Source organism: Cryptomeria japonica, chromosome 5 (assembly GCF_030272615.1).
Source record: "Cryptomeria japonica chromosome 5, Sugi_1.0, whole genome shotgun sequence".
In the NCBI taxonomy this organism is placed as follows: Eukaryota; Viridiplantae; Streptophyta; class Pinopsida; order Cupressales; family Cupressaceae; genus Cryptomeria; species Cryptomeria japonica.
The window spans coordinates 35,922,359-35,940,502 of NC_081409.1; positions in this window are offsets into that span (position 1 = coordinate 35,922,359).

Consider the following 18,144-nt stretch of genomic DNA (forward strand, 5'->3'; position numbering starts at 1 on the left):
TTTGTCTGATGATTTATGCCTACATGATGTCTATATGCATGTTTTATGAATGTGATGCTAATGATGTATATGCAGGTTTATATATGTGTGCATGATGTGTTGGTGATGTAATGCCTTATGTATGTAATGCCATGATGATTATGTATGCATAATAAATTGAAGATTATGATCGTTGTTTGGATTTTGATGAGACAATGAGATAATGATATGCAATGATTTTAGGATTTAATGCGGTAAATGAATGGTTTATATATGTAAATGAATCTAGATGTTGATTAGATGAATGTAACAAATGTAAAGTACAAATGTTGAAATGATGATTTCTAAATGACGTATATGGATAATATATGAACCTATGTGGAAAAAAATGGTTTGTTTTATGAGTCTAAATGGTAAAAAATATGATGAAGTGATAATGATAATGCAATGATAATGCAACTCATGGGTAACTGTACCTTAATGCAATTAAAAAGTAGAATGAATGCCTTTTTGTAACAAATCCTAATGAAATGAAATGAATGAGTATAAGTATATACTAAATGAATATAATGAATGCACTAACTAATGGATAGATAAATAAATGTATGCAACTATGAGAATCTAAACAAATGTATGGTAAATAAGTTAAAATGATAATAAATGAGGAGTTGTAAATGATATTAAATGAATGCATAGTAATAGCTAATACAATCAAGGACATTTGTATCATATGAATGAATCTAAATGTCATGATTATGCGATGTTGAAATGATATAATAAGACTAATGTCAACAAATGATAATGAACTATATGTAATTTTATGCAACTAAATGATATGAAATGTACTAAATGCAACTAAATGTAATGATGATGATATGATCATGATAGATGAATGCAAGTTTGTTTAGACTTTGCATGATGCACTGATGATGTATCAGAGTACTCTGTCACGATTATATCCAAGACCAACTCAATTTTCACATAACTGCTCACATTAACTTTGTTCACACTTGCATACAAAACCATGCATATGAATAATGAATGAGTAAATGGATGGGCGATATGGAATAGAATGCAATATAAATAGATGAGATGGAATGATGATCCATAGTGCTTTATTTTCATCATTGAGCTTTAAAAATGTTGTAAGAAAATGCAAGCAACTTGACATAATGATTTAAGATGACCTGAGTATTCCTTAGATGTTTTTTTTTTTGATATAGCAAGTTAATACAAGCAACTTAATATAATGGATCAAGTTGACCTAAGTATTGCTTGTAGAACAGACAAGGATTATCTCCTTTCATGCATGACTTGGAACGTCCTCCTTGATCTTTTACCGATCATATCCTAAGACAAGTTCATACCGTAATCAGAGATAAACCATTATCGAGTTTGGATGAGGCAGTAGGAGCCAAGGATGGAACATTGTATCTGTAGGCAAACAACATATATAAAGAATAAAAGAATATGGACCCTCGATAATGGTGCATGCTCATATGGTCAAGGTATACGCTGTAGTCAGCAAGCCATAGTGATCTATGACTGTATTTTTCATAAGATCACATAGCTTAGTGAACTTCCCACGTAGACACCATTAGGACATGCCCCAGTACTTCATCGGAATAATTCACAGAAGATACACAAACAATGTTGTAGGAACCTGATATGAATAAATAACCCACAAATCAACCAAGTTTTTGATAGCTTAAACAAAATTTTCTTGTCAAAGAAAATGTCATTTTGTCTTTGTTTTTGGTAAGGAAGGATGCATCCTTGTTTAGACAGTTTGTGTGTAGGATTTTGATTGTTTGGTTGATTGGATAAGTGGTCATCGTTGGAGTATTTCACAATGTTTGTTTGGTATCTATTTTGAAAAATGTATGTACAGGGGGTTGCCATGTTTTTGACTGATTTTTTATGTTTTATCATGTTTTTGGATTTTGATTGGTTTCCAATGTTTTTAGTATTTTGTGAGACAGTTTTGAATGTTTTTTGGATTTTGCGAGATAGTTTTCAATGTAGAACTTAGTGAATCACAAAATAATGTAGTATCCACTTCCACCAAACTAGATTAAGGGTATTGCCCCCAGTTTAGACATGACTATGAAAAAGCGGGATGCGAGATGCGTGAAGTACTATCCTTGATTGCAAATCAGTAACAAGCCATGGTTTGGACGGATGGATGAGTGTATGAATGTGAATGTGATCGCAACAAGTTTGAAAAACAATGGAGCCATAGTTTCTACGAGTGGCACCTATTTGCCAGGTTTTCACCATCGCACTTACCCAAGGTGCCACCAGAGTGGTTGTTCACCATTTAGATGCATGATTTTTCTTTACTATTTTGATGTTTTTGTATTTTCTTCAGGTCATTTATCTAAATGTTTTTGGTGTTTTGTCCGTATGGGAGCCTGATGCTCTGTGTAGCTTATGTATAAAACCGTTTGAGGTGTGTGTTGTTGATCGGATCTACTAGCGGTTCTCCTTCGGAAGTAGCCAACTGATATGCCCCGGACCCAAATACAATAGTAATAACATATGGACCCAACCAATTTGATTCAAACTTTCCTTGATGTTCTCTATTGGGTTGGTTACGAGGATTTTCTCGAAGAACAAGATCACCTACCTAGAATGTACGAGGTCTAACTCGGTGATTGTAGCTCCTACTCATGTGCTACTAATAGGCCTTGAGGTGATTGTATGCAGCTTGTCGCTTCTCATCAATTAGCTCTAAATCTTGGAGACACGATACCCTGTAGGCTTCATCATCTATAAGATTTTGCAAGGAAACCCATAGAGATGATATATCGACCTCAATAGGTAAGATAGCTTCTGCGCCATAGACTAGTGAGTAGGGAGTTGCGCCTATCAGGGTTCGTATGCTAGTTCGATATGCCCATAGTGCTAGATTCAATTGAACGTGCCAATCATGACCGACATCATTGACTGTCTTCTTGAGGATTCTTAATATGTTCTTGTTTGATGCTTCGGCCTGACCATTTCCTTGTGGGTAATAGGGGGTGGAAAAGCGGTGTTGGAGAAATTTTTCACAGAGCTCATAGACATCTTGATTTTTGAAAGGAAGATCATTATCTATGATGATGAACATGGGTACACCATACCGACAGGTGATGTAATTAAGGATGAATGAGGCGATCTACTTGCCAGTGACTTGGGTAAGTGGAACAACTTCAATCCACTTTGTGAAGTACTCGGTAGCGGTAATGATAAACTTATGGCTGTTGGATGAAGATGGATAAATTTTACCCACAAGGTCAAGGCCCCATTGACAAAAAGGCCATGGTGTTGTGATCGGTTGCAATTCCTGTGCTGGTGCATGTATCAAGTCTCCATGAACTTGGCATTTCTTGCATTTTCGAACAAAGTAATAGGAGTCTTTTACTATAGATGGCCAATAGTATCCAGTGCGCAAGAGTTTCTTGGCTAGTGAAGGACCGCTTGCATGAGTTCCAAAAATTCCTTCATGTACTTCTTCCAAGGCCTTTGTTATCTCATCCTGCACCAGACATCGAAGGAGGGTACCATCAAGACTACGTCGGTATAGGGTTTCAACAATAATGGTATATCGAGCGGTTTGGCGAATTAAGGTTTTACGTTGGTTATTCGATTGGTTAGGAGGAAGTGTGTGATCGCGTAGATAGGTGTAGAACTCACCATACCATGGGGATTCGGAACCGACAAGGCGACATATCATCTCAGATTCAGGGGTATCATAAGTGGGAATCCAAAGCTATTCTACCAAGAACTCGTAGCGTGTTGAATTCTGTGGAAGATCTAGGAGAGATGAGATAGTAGCCATAGCATCAGCAGCTCAATTATGATCTTTGGGTATCTACTCAAAGGTTATAGTAGTTAATGATGCCTTCAATTTGTGCACAATTTGTTGTACGACATGATTTTGTCATCCTTGGTCTGATATTCATATGTTGCTTGCCGAATGACCAGTTGGGAGTCGCCATATACTTGTAGTTCTTGTAACTTCCATTGTATGGCTAGCCTGAGTCCTGTGATCAAGGCCTCATATTCAGCTATGTTGTTTGTACATGAAAATGTGAGTCTGTAGGACTTCGGGATGTTGTCACCTTGAGGTGTGATAAACAGAATGCCTGCCCTCAAGCCATGTCTAGTGTATGAACCATCAAAGTATAATTTTCATGGTTGTGCTGCTATGATCATGAATATCTCTTCATCTGGAAAATTGGAAATGAGAGGATGATTGCCTATGAGTGGTGCATCGGCCAGCTGATCTGCAATGACTTGACCCTTAATAGCTTTATGGTCCACATACTCGATGTCAAATTCACTTAGAATTATCACCCATTTGGCCAAGCGACCTGTCAATGCTGCTTTGCTGAGTAAATACTTGAGTGGATCAATCTTTGCAATGAACTGTACTTTATGTGTCAATAGATAGTGTCTCAGCTTAGTGGCTGCCAAGATTACTGCTAGGCAAGCTTGCTCAATAGGTGTGTAATTGAGTTCATAGCCAACCAGTGTGCGAGAGATGTAGTAAACAACACACTCTTTCCCTTCTGCAATGTGTTGTGCCAGTAGCACACCCAATGTTGTATTTGTTGCTGATATATAGAGTAGTAGAGGCTTACTCAGATCTGGTGGGATCAACAATGGTGTATTCATGAGATAGTCTTTAAGCATCTGGAATGCTTGTTGGCATCTAGTATCCCATTGAAAGTGAATGTTCTTGTGTAACAGGTGTGTAAATGGGTGACACTTATCTACCAGTTGTGCAATGAATCTTCAAATGGATTGTAGTTGCCCTTGTAATGTCCTTAGCTGACTGATGTTATTTGGTGGTGGCATGTCCATGATTGCTTTGACTTTTGCTGGGTCGACCTCAATGCCTTTGCTTGAGACAATGTATCCTAAAAGCTTCCCTGAGGTTACTCCAAAGATACATTTCTTTGGGTTGAGTCGAACATGATATTGTTCCAGTCTATCAAATATTTTCTCTAATATGTCCAGATGACCTTCTCTTTTGAGTGATTTTGCCAGTAAGTCATCAACATAATCTTCCATTATAGTATGCATCATGTCATGGAAGATGGTGGTCATTGCTCGTTGATAGGTTGCCCCTGCATTCTTTAGACCAAAAGGCATTACATTCCAGCAGTATGTTCCCCATGGACATGTGAAGGTCATCTTATGTTGATCCTCTGGTGTGATCTTTATCTGATTGTACCCTGAAAAGCCATCCATGAGTGAAAGCATGTCATGTCTTGTTGTCAAGTCTACTATTATGTCAATGTTTGGTAGGCGGAAGTCATCTTTAGGACATGCCTTGTTCAGATCTCTTAAGTCAGTACAGATACGGATGCCCCCATTTGGTTTGCCGATAGGCACAATATTGGATATCCAATCTGCATAATCAATTGGTCTAATAAAACCAACATCTAGGAGTTTCTTGAGTTCTATTTTGACTAGTATTGCAATCTGGGGATGCATCTTGTGAAGTTTCTGCTTGACAGGTTTGGCTCCTTCTGCTACGGTGAGGTGATGCATGACTAAATCAGGATCAAGCCTAGGCATGTCTGTATATGACCATGCAAAGTTGATCTGGTGCTTCTGGAAGAACTCTACAAACTTAGGTCGTTCCTCTGGAGTTAAAAGAGATGCTAGATGTATGTGGTGAGGTGTTTCCGGAGTCCCCACGTTGTATTCTTTTGTTTCCTCGTTGAGAATTGTTGATCGTTCCTACTGTGTACTAGAGGGGAGAATGTCAAACCTTTCATCTTCAGGTGCCTCAGAGAGGTTTTCACCATTGGATACGCTCTTTCTTTTTACTTTTGTGGGATCAAACAGTGCCACAGTTTGGTTTTCACTGGAAGATCCGTGTTTTATCATTATATTTTTGCAGCTAAAAAGTTTGGCATCTGCCTCGAAGGATGCTGCGCTATTAAGTTCAATGGTGAATCCAACTTTGTGATCCCCGCTTGGTATGTTATCCTGTAGTTCCAAAAAGTCAATGATTGCCTCATCATTTTGGAAATGGTCAAGACACGAGGGATTAGGTTGGTTCCATTCGATGAGTTCAGGATGGATAATGGGCATTACCTCATCGATTAGGTTAAGTTCGTTAGATGTATCAGTGAGGGTTAAGATGTTGTGGTGAAGGTTGTTGATGGTACTCTCCCTGTCAGAATCAGGCGTAGGATGTGACGTAGGGTCTGTGGAAGAAGTTTCTAGCTTAGGAACCCAAGAGGTCTTTATTTGTGCTTCTTCGTAAATGGGGATGTCTTTGCGAGGTGGAGGTGGTGATGTGTCTTCCTCATCTGAAGTATTAAGTTGTATGGAATCGAATTCCCATTCATGTGAGTTAGTTTCTGAGTTAGCTTCTAGTAACCGGTTACTGTACCATACTGGGACATCCTTTGAGTTAAACATTGCAGGTGTGATCGGTTGATGTACTTTTGTAGGTGAAATGATCGGTGCTGCAGGAAGGATTATGGGGATCAACGAATCTGATACGGGGAGTATCTGTAGTGTTGATTATGTTGATTCTACTGGAATTGTCAGTGTTGTTGATACTGTTGGGGGTTCTGATAGTGCTAGTGGTGCTGTTGATGCAGTTTCTGCGGTTGATGGGATTGTGGATTTGATTGGTAGGATGATGGGTGTTGTAGATGGTTTTGATAGGATTTTTAGTTTCAATGGGGCAGTTGCTATGGTGTTTGAAGTTTCTTTTATAATCAAAGGTGACCTCTATGTGATAGGCTGATATAGAGGTTGGTTGGGTTTTCCTTTGAATTTGAGCTTAGGAGGGATCTCCTTTTGAAATCCTAAGCCTGTATTATCTTTGGGCTTTAATTTCGGCTGCAGCGGTTCATGTCATCCTTGCTTGCAAGGTCCTAGAGCACTCTGACCATCATAACCCATTCTTTGCATAATGAGAAGGCCTTTGCCATACTTATCTGTGGGAAGCTTAGCTTGCGGGATTTCTGTGGTGATAGGATCTTTATAGATCCATTCAGCTAAGTCTTCATCTCTGGTCTCTTCTTCTTGACTCTTTCCAAGGATGAACAACATCAAAGTACATGTTGGCTTGATTAGTGGTTGTTGAAGTAACCGTTGAGGTTTACCATGAGTTCTAGGAGAAGTAGGCATTTGTCCAACACAAAAGAGCTGGCTCAAATTGTATTCCCTAGGACCTTCCTCTGCTATTTTCATCTTGAGATTTTATTGCTTGGGTATAGTGGTGTTTGAATTGGAAAGAGAGGTTGGACTTACGTATGATGTGGAGGAGATGGATTCTCTATTGCTGGGAATGGTAATCTCTGGTTGATGACTGATATTATGACAATATGCAAAGGGGTTTGCATCGCCCAGGATTGTAATTTCTACACCATTATACGGGAACTTGATACATTGATGGTAGGTGGATGGAACGACTTGCATGGCATGTATCCAAAGTCTTCCTAACAATAAATTGTATGGTAGAGGAAGGTCCAAAACTTGACAAATGATGTATTTCACCATAGGGCCCACTCAGATTGGTAGCACAACAGCTCCTTTGCATGAACGGTTTGCATCATCATAGGCTTTGATTGTGATCTTCTTGCGGGGATCCACTGATTCAATTGCATATCCCAAAGTTGTGACTAATTGTAGTGTACAGATATTCAGGCCTGCTCCATTATTGATCAAGACTCACTTGATCCTATGTTGGTTGATAAACCCTTCAATGTGGAGTGAGGCATTATGAGGTTGCTGGAAGGATAAGTTTTCACTTTCAGAGAAAGTTAGACAAGGTGATGACCTTAGATTTCCAACCATGGCTTGGAACTGATCTGTATTTAGGTTTGCAGGGACTGACGCCTCTTGGAGAGATTGATCCAAGATTGTTTTATGGGATGGAGATAGGCGTAATAGCTCTAAGATAGATATCAGTGCGAGCATTTTGTCTAATTGGTCCACAAGGTTATATTGCTTTGGGATATATGGGGTGCCTTGTGGAGCTGCTTTTATGGTAATTTTGTCGCGACGTGTAACAACATTGCAAGTGGCGCTGGGATTTTTGATGGTAATAGTTTCAATTTGTTCACTGGCATCATATAGGTGATTCACAGTGTAATTATATGCGGCTTGCGTATAATTGGTGGTATCTGTGTTTCGCCATGAAGTGGAAGGACCCCTTTGATCTTGTGATGGAAGTGGATTTTTAAACATGAGATGATCATTGTTTGTTGTCTTTGGGTCATGTCGTTCGATTTCGATTTCACCTCGGTCAATAAGATCCTAAATAAGATCTTTCAATCTGTGACAATTGCTTGTCTTATGTCCTTTCCCTTGATGGAAATCGCAATGTTCAGTATCCCTCCACCATGAAGGTTTGACTTGAGTTTCATAATTTGATGTTTTGGGTAACGTAACCAAATTGTGAGAAACCAACTGACGTAACACTGTTTCGATGGGTTCCCTTAAGGGAGTGTATGTTCATTTTGGTTTAAAATTTTGTTGATGTTGTCTGGGTTCCTCTTGAGATGTGTTGTGTCCTTGATTTGGAGGAGCAACTGTGTTATCCTTGGGTGGGGGATGCTGTCATGCAAATCGAACCATAGGTTGTGCACTTTTGATAGTTCTTGCATCCACAACCCCGTCATTGACGACGTTTTTGTTTTTGTTCTAGAAGTTAGGCTTGTCACTATTGAAGCGTGGGTGAGGGCCATCCTTTGGTTCATTATATATCTTGATAAACCCTTTTTTGATGAGAGCTCGCTCACATTTTAAGCCTTTGGTGATCATGTCATTGAAAGAGTTTGTGTCTTTTACGTTTAGGTGAAATTCCATTTCGTCATTTAAGTTGGAAATAAATATTTCTACTAGTTCTTGTTCAGGTAACTGAAGAGAACATCTACTAGACATTTGACGCCATCGTTGCAGAAAGACTGAAAATAGCTCACCTAGTTTTTGTTTAGTGTTACATAGATCAGCCATTGTGATATCACGTTCGATGTTGTGTGAGTAATGTGCCAGGAATTTATGGACTAGCTCTTCGAAGGTCCTAATGCCACCTGGTAATCGGCAAAACCATGATGTGGTTGTTCCTCCCAAGCTTTGGGGAAAAAGTTGCATTAGGTATGTATCCTCGTATGCCACTTCGAGGCAAGCTGAATGGAATTGTCTAACATGATCACGAGGGTTTCCTTTTCCTCTATACTTTTCAAACTTGGGTGTTTTGAACCCTCGTGGAAAAGGTGGCATATGAAGGTTCCTATCAAAATGATAGGGACAAATGTCATTGAGTGAAAATTGATTGGTTTTTACACCACTATGAAGTTGTTGGGCGAGATTCTCAACTTGTTGCCGCAACACGTCTATTTCATATGGAGGAGGAGGAGGTGGTGGATTACCTTGATGAAGGTTATATCTATTGTGATCTTGACCTCTTTCATCCTTATTATGACTTTGGCATTCTGATGTTTGTCTTAGTTGCGCAACATCAAAGTCAGAGGGTAGTTTAGCCCCTTCTTGAGCAAGTTTTAAAAAGTGAACATAAACATTGCTCCTGAGTATTTCATAAAAAAGTCTATTAAAGAGAGGGTTGTGTTGGGACCTTTCTATTGCTGTAGGAGTAGGAGTACTTGGATTGTCATCATTTACGTTTACTCCAAGGGCTTCTTGGAATTCATTGATATTTTCCTCCTCTTCCTCTTCAATTTCTTGTTGTCTAGACCTGGACCTGGTATGAGCCATTTTGTTTACAAGTTTTTGTTGAAGTTTGATTAAAATGATGATGAGTTGTTGATGGAATGAATGATTGATGTTTGGTGAAATGCTTTGCATACGGATCCCTAGCACTAAAGGTAGATGCTACCAAAGTTCTTTCTTTGAATTGCTTGTTGTGTTTGATTTGACAAAGTTTGATGTGATAAGATTTAGAGAGATCTAAGATGTGTTACAGACTCAACTACCTAGTAATGAGAGGATGCACTCATAAGCTAGTTTTAACCTGGGTAAAAATGCCTCTTAGGATGAGTTTATCCTAGATGTAGAGACACTCTAAAAAGTGATGTGTTTGATTCAAGCAATTTTGAAAATATAACTTTAGGAAAAAAGCCTATTGATACTTTGAGAGTTGGAATGGATTGATGATATTTGAATATGATAATGGATGAAAAGTGAACTTCAATAAAAGCTTCGTGCTACATAAGGAACATACTCTTCTTCTTCCCTCTCGGGGGTTGGTGGTTCTTCTCGAGCTACGTTATATATGATGCAAATGTCGAGAAAGAAATCAGGATTGATTTTGCCTCCCTTGTTCTTGTGATAACTCAAAGCTCGATATTGCATAAAAGCTTTGTGGTTCAATGACTCTTGATCAAATTCATTTGATTTCCCTTGAAGATATAGATGCATGCGACGTAGGAAGGTTCTATGAGAGACAAAGATTTGTCTATTAAGATAGAAGAATTTCCTTTTTTTGATAAGAGCCTTTGAGCTCAATGGTCTTTTCTTCAAGTTGATATTTTGATAAAGATTCTTCTTTCTCAAGATGTGAAGAATGGTCATATAGTTTGATACTTTTTGTTGTTGCTCTTCCTGTTTTTGATCTTTTTGTGTTTTTGAAAATGTTTCTGTTGGATGAATACTTGTGTTGGATTTTGGATTTTTATGATGTTTCTTTGACAAGAAAACAAAGCAAGCACACAAACACAAGATTATTGCCTCAAAAGGCACAAATAGGTGTGGGTCTAGATCAACCCAATCTTTTGAACTTTTTATGACCTTTTCTTTAAATGTATTTTAGGTGTTTTTTTTTTCAAAGCCTGAAGTCGGCTCAATTTGCTCTTGGTCTTGACTAAAACAAAAACACTTCAAACACTCTTTATCCCTAAAGTCAAATGGCCAATTGCGATAATTTCGGCCCACATCTTGATATTTCTTCAACTTTGGTACTACATACCTTATGAATCCCACCATGGCAGGTAAGGATGTGATATACTAAGTCTTGCACGAGTATAACAAATAGATGATCCCTATTATGGGGGAGTCATCACTTTCATCAAGCCACAAGTGACTTTTCAAAAAGCTATGTTTCTACTCAAGGAAATATGTATGGTGAGTATCTTGGGAGACAAACCATCTATGCTCTTGCACTGAATTTATCACAAATATCCTCAATCAATAGAACGGGTGGGCTACTACTTAAAGGTGTTTAGTAATTTTCAATGTTTTTGGATATAAGTTCATTCTGCAGTGACTCACTTAAGAGCCTTGTAACTTGTGGTGGGGCCCATTTGTCCTTTCGGCAAGTTACACTATAGGAACAACTATACCGAAGGCTACAGCTTTCGCTCTCACCTGATTTTTATAGAGGCTCGAAGGATTTACTGCGCGAGGTCATTCCCAAGAGTGATGTGTCTCTTGGCAGGCCTCTCTTAAAAAGATAAAACTTGAGTGTTACTAACACTTTTCTCTTGCACCTAGGACCATGAAATCCAAGGGAGAGGATAGTGTGTGTTAGAAGTAGGATCACTCGACCAAATTATTTTGCACTAGTGTGCCAAACATAAAATAAATTTGTTCCTTTTAACTTGTCATTGCAAATGATTTTCTATCTAATTGAGATGTTGCTCCAACAACCATGATGTTCTTTTTAACTTCAAAGGCAGTATGTTTGAGTAACCTAGAATTTGAAATCTTGGTCAACTTAATGAAAAACACGTTTGCATGAAGTAAAATCATTTTGCAACAAAGAGTGACAGAAATTGGTTGTTCTTTTTACTTGCCCAAAAATTGAAGTGTGGATTGTGATTTTTTAAGTTTGATGCAAGAAAAAAAAAATTGTCTTGTTTTGTTTTAAGCACCAAAATAAAGTGTATCCCTAACTTGCAATGAAAGCAAATTTGTGTTGTTGAGTTTTAGAGCACCAAAACAAAATGGATCCTAACTTGCAAGAAATGAAATTTGTGTTGTTGAGTTTTAGAGCGCCAAAACAAAATAGATCCTAACTTGCAAGGAATGAAATTTGTGTTGTTGAGTTTTAGAGCACAAAAACAAAATAGATCCTAACTTGCAAGAAATGAAATTTGTGTTGTTGAGTTTTAGAGCACCAAAACAAAATAGATCCTAACTTGCAAGGAATCAAATTTGTGTTGTTGATTTTTAGAGCACCAAATGAAAGTTTTTGATTTTAAGTAACAAACGGGGTCAGTTTAAAACCTGCACATGAAGCAAAAAGTTAGTAAAATCCGACCATATGGTGGGCTTCCACAAGCCTAAGAACATTTATTTTATTGATTACATGGCCTTTTTTACAACGTTCTGTTACAATAGCGCTACTTTGTGTGAAAACATAAGCGCTACTTAACACAAACGCGCTAAAATGTGGACAAAAGCGCTAAACTAAAAATTTTAATAACTAAAACAAGTGCACTAAAACATGGACAAATGCACTACTTAAGACTCAAACACGCTAATATACAGACAATAGTGCTAAATTTGAGACAATAGCGCTATTGTAAATACAATAGCGCTAGAATATCAAATTACAATAATGCTAAAACGCGAGCAAAAGCGCCAAAGCGCGACCTATGTGTCAAGCTAAACAGTAAAAAAAATTAGTTTTTGTAACAAAAAAGTGTTGTTGGGTGTTGGATTCACGTCGGGTTCACCAAATGATGATCTGTGAAATAGACAAGTGTTAGACTAAAACCTGTGGTGGAATAACACACAAAAACAACAAGAAACAAGGATCAAAGTTAGTGTTATTCAACCAAAAACTAATCTAAGCAGGCATATCAAAAGAGACACTAAAAACATGATAAAGGATTTAACTATGGAAGTAAATACCACAAGACATCTCCAAATGCCTTTTAACATGCTCTTAGCTCCTTCTCCTTTGTTCCTCTCCTCTCCAAGTTCCAAATTAGTGTAGCTCTCAGCAGCTTTTTGCACTATGGATGCTTATGGAGGTTCAAGATTGTAGATGATTAACTATGCTATGCAAGTGTAAAATAAACTAATTAGATATATTATGAAATGAACTAAGATTTATTTTAGTCCAAACTGACAATATATGTGATTTATGCTAAATGCTCTCTCTAAAATTCACTATAGATTAAATGCATACAAGTTTTCAGGATCTGGATTATGAAGAAATGGGCTCTATTTATAGAAAAAATGGAGCAATGGATGGTTGAGATTGAGTAATCTCAACAAGGGTTAGGATTGAATGATATCAAATCCATGTGAAGGCTTTCAACCCAATCCCACGATGACAAGTGTCAATGTGAGATAGGTTGAGAGGAGAGGGAATAAGCATTAAATGTTTGGCATGACCTAAGAGTTAACTTAGGAGTTGAGGTCAAGGTTGGGTTGGGTGAATAAATTCTTTATTCAAAGAATAAAGCCTTTATCCAATGGATAAACTCTTGTGCAAGGGTTAAATGGATAACCATGGTCAAAGCAATAAATGCTTGAGGAGACACATGAGTCACATGAGGGTTGAGTTAGGGGTTTGTTGGCATTTTTGATGTTTATGTTGTGATTGTCATTGATGGACACACACTTGCATTGAGGTCCTCTTTATACATATAAGTTAGAGAACAACTGGTATTTGTTCCAATCGGTATGTTGAATTATAGTCTTTAGACTATTGATGTTTTGCAGAATGTGTTTCTCGGTCTGAAGTGGCATGTTGACCCCAAACGGTTCATGGATCCCAAGCGGTACGAAGGACCAAAGCGACATTACACATTTTTACCAGTCTTCATTTTTGTCAAAGCGACAACCGACATTTTGTATGAACCGGTAATACTTTGTGATGAGTTACCATCCACCGATTGTTTGACGGTGCTGACACATTAACGGTGCTTTTTGTGTCATGGTACCAAGTATGTCCAGGTTCATTGAACCTAGGAAATAGTAATGTAATCCTATTGGACCGACATGAAATCAGATTCCTTTATAAGGACATCATGTCTAGGTTTTTAGGTTGTTGATGAGGTTGCAGCAAAAGTTTATATTGTTGCTAGGGTTTAAGGTGGTTGAGGAGTTGGAAAGAATATGAATGTGTAGAAGACTGAAGTAATGCAAGAGTGCATTAAGAATGAGCTATCAAGGATCTAACCAAGCAGTCTGTGCTATTAGATAGATCAAACACTTGTTGATTACTCACATCTTTGACAAGTCTGTAGCCCTTAATCGGGTAGGCCCAAAAGCCTTTTTTGTAAATCCTCTAACAAGGTGGTTCACATCTGTGGATCTAAAATCCTCTAGCAAGGTAGTCTTTAATCGGACTTATCTCCTAACAGAGATTGAGATTCCTAACAGGATCTGTTCTGGTAAAGAACATTGTAAGACCTTAACTGGTCTAGTTCCTATTCTTCAGATAGTGACTTGTGAGTTCCATCTCACCGTGGTTTTTCCCATTTGGGTTTCCACGTCAAAATCTATTGTGTTATGGTGTTTGTACTTCTGTGGGTGAATGCATTATTAGCTATTTGGTTTGCATGTTTGTTAACCGGTTTGTCTATTAAACTGTTTCATCAGTTTACTGCTAGTCTTGCAAAGTGTTTAAGTGCAAAGATTTTTGGAATACTAATTCACCCCCCCTCTTAGTATTCATCAATTGGTATCAAATCCTACCTTTCTATAAGTTTAACCACATGGAAAGAGATATGGGGGAATACACATTGAGGGAACTTACCCACTAGCTCACTCAGTCTGAGCAAGCCTATGATGATCTTATGGTCAAATACAAGGCATCTCAAGCAAACAACAGAGAACATGCATCAAAGCTGATGGAGCTATCTGAAAATAGTTATTCAGATGAATTAGACATGGAAGCCCTAATTGCTGAAGTAAATAAGTTGAATGAATCAAACTCCAACTTGAGAAAGGAGTTGGAAGGACTGACTATCCAGATGTGTCAAGAGCTTGAGAACCGGAGGAAAGCTGAAGATCTGGTGAAAGAAAGAGATCATGAGATCTCCAAGCTGAAACAAGAGATGAGTGCCCTAAATGCTCAACTCCATGCAAGCAAAGTGGAAAAGGAAGACATGCAAGGAGAACTGAACACTACCATCTATGAGAATGAGAACCTGTTGGAAACAAATGCTGCTATTTCCAAAGAACTCTCTGAGTTAAAGGAAATACTTACTAAGTTCAACAAGAGTACTCTCAAGCTAGAGCAAAAGCTTGAATCTGCCAAATGGACTTGGTTATTCCTGTCATAAGGAAGGTGAGACCTCTGGTACAAATGCTGGAACATCAAAGAAACAACCAGCATCAAAGGATAAAGGTAAGCAAAAGTTTAAACCCATTTGTTTCAACTATCTTAAAGAAGGACACACTGCAAATGTGTGTAGGAGTAAGTCTTACAACAATTTTCCTTATTTCCTAAATGATAAGCCTAGATCCTATAGATTTGATGGTAACTGCTATGCATGCAACAAGTATGGGCATAGAGCATCTGAATGCAGGTCTGTTATGAATAACACTGGAAGATATCCTCAGAGGACCCAAGGAGTTGGTCCTGAACCTTTTGTGAACCGGAATCACAACCAGTTTAATGCCTTCAATCATCAGCCAAGAAGCAGTGGTTATCAAGCGGCAACCGGATGGAGAGAAAATTGTATGATCTGTCATGGTCATGGTCACACTGCTGCAACATGCAAAAGAAAGAATAGAAACATGAACAATGGACCTTGGAGAGCACTTGGATTGGTCTGCTATCACTGCAACAAACCAGGTCACATTGCCATATTCTGTAGATCAAGAAAGAACATATATGATGATATACCGGTCACTCCAAAAGGAAACATTGATGTTGACACTGTTCAAGCGGACATGAAGAAAATCTGGAAGGAGAAACCAGTGGTGTTACAAGAGGAACCCGTTTCTGCACCTAGTGTGGAAATCACGAAACCGACAAACTATGCTTCAAAAAGCTTAGGGGGAGCAAATGGCGAAATGTTTCGAACCCCCAGTTTACACCAGTAAAAGACCTTAACCGGTATGTGATACCTGTCGTTTGGCAGAAGACTGGAAATGGTAAAAAGGTAAATTAGGGTTTACGCCCTAATGAAGGAGCATTAATGACGGTAGTTGAGGAATATGTTTAAAAGCATTTTTCAAATCATTTCTCACTATCAGTTTTCGAGCGAAGAAAAGTTTTTCAAAGAGAAAAGTGACAAAAAGGCGATTTGAGCAGAGATTTTGAGAAATTGAGAAACCGTAAAGGAGATTCAAATTCAAACTGGAAACGGTCAAGTGGAGAACACAAAGCGGTGATTTAGCAACCGACGGAGTGTGAAGTGAAGGAGAATCGACAAGCCCTAATTTCACATGTTTCAAAAGGTATTTCTCAAGTTCTTAAGATTTCTATCAGGGCTTCCGCATCTCATAACAGTTCTAGTGCATCTGTCAAGTCCGCAAGTTTTATTCAATGGAAGTCCAAGTATAATGCCCTATCACAAGTTCGGACTGGTGTGATAGTAGAAGAGGGAATTTCTGACTACATAGATTGCAAGATAGAAGACCTAGGGTTTCTAGCTATCCACACCCAGTTAGGTTTATTTTGTGGAAAAGATAAGAAGATCAAACTGGAGTTTAATATTTTGGAGAAGAAAAAGCTCCACGATGTTGTTTACTTCCTGGAAGATTTCACAGAGGATCATATAAGGATCATTCTGAGCAGAGTCTATGGTGATAAGATGTACCTTGAGAGAACACATGATATCACACTATAGACAATCCATGCAGTCACCGGATTCTACAACACAGGGGAAGTGTCGGCCCTGAGGACGGTAAGCAAAACTAAAATGTCCAAGCTCACCGGTTTAGTGAGCGACTCACGAGGCATGACAGTAAATTCTATCAAGGATGATCTGGTGAAGTATGCATGCATGGTGATTGGATACCGGACATTCTCAGCGAATAGAATTAACTCTGTATCTACTGCAGCAGTAAGTGCCGCTTATCGGATGATAAAGGAGGATGCATCATTTGATCTATGCACCGGTATGCAGAGACAACTCCTGTTGAATCTAAAGTCGATCAAACAGGATAATGCACTTAGGTTCAAGTTTGGACAACTACTGGTTGGGTTGTTCTTCTATTTCCAAGGCTACTTTCCAGGAGTAGGAGATGTCCAATGGTCTAGTGACCAACCGGTGACCAAGCAAATCAAGGAAAGCATTGAAGCAATTGGAACCAGCTACCCTGATGTTCTGAACAAGTATTTTGATGAGTTCAAAAGGAAAATGAGCCAAAGAGTAAGGATATCAGGTGACATCGTCAAGAAATATGAAGACGATATCTGCTTCAACATCCAAGTAGATAAATGCATAATGGAGGCTGTTGAGCCTAGACAAGAAGAAGTGGAGCCAATGGGCTATGAGGTGATGTACGATATGCTGGAAGGGTATGCCTCTACCCTTGTTGCCTCACCACTTGATCCTAAGGCAAAGAGAACCGACACCTACCTAGAGAGGATAGCACCGGTTGAGGAACCACCAGCAATGAAAGAAAAAGAACCGGCAGTAAAGAAGGCAAAGGCAGTGCCTACAACATCAGCACCGGTTACTACTGCAACTCCAAAAGTGACCAAGAGGTCACCGGCCAAGAAGAAACTGGAAGCAACACCAGCTAAAGTGTTTGAGAGAAAGAGGAAGACAAGGAATACCTCTCCAAACTCAGAAGAAACTGTGTCTGAGGAAAATCCAAAGAAAACACGTCAAGCAAAGAGGAAGACAAAGAATGAACCAACATCTTTTGCACCGGATATCTTTTCCTACAAACCTTTGACGCATTGTCAAAGAACAATAAAGAATATTAGGAGGAAAGTGCTAAATGACTTAATTGAGTGTTTTGATGACTTTAATGATGATGAAAAGGAAGCGATTGAAAAGGAAATAATTCAGTATTTATGCACTAATGACCGGTTGCCCTCAGAGATTAAGTCTCAGACACCAGATTCTTTATATATGTCATTAGACAATAGATAGCGCATTGCCATAGAAAAGGAACAGGAAATTAGGGAGAAAGTTTTTGCACAGTACTTTCCCGACCTGTCAAAATTTTATTTTCCTAAGTGTTGCCATCAATGCCAAAGGGGGAGATTGTTGGCATTTTTTATGTTTATGTTGTGATTGTCATTGATGGACACACACTTGCATT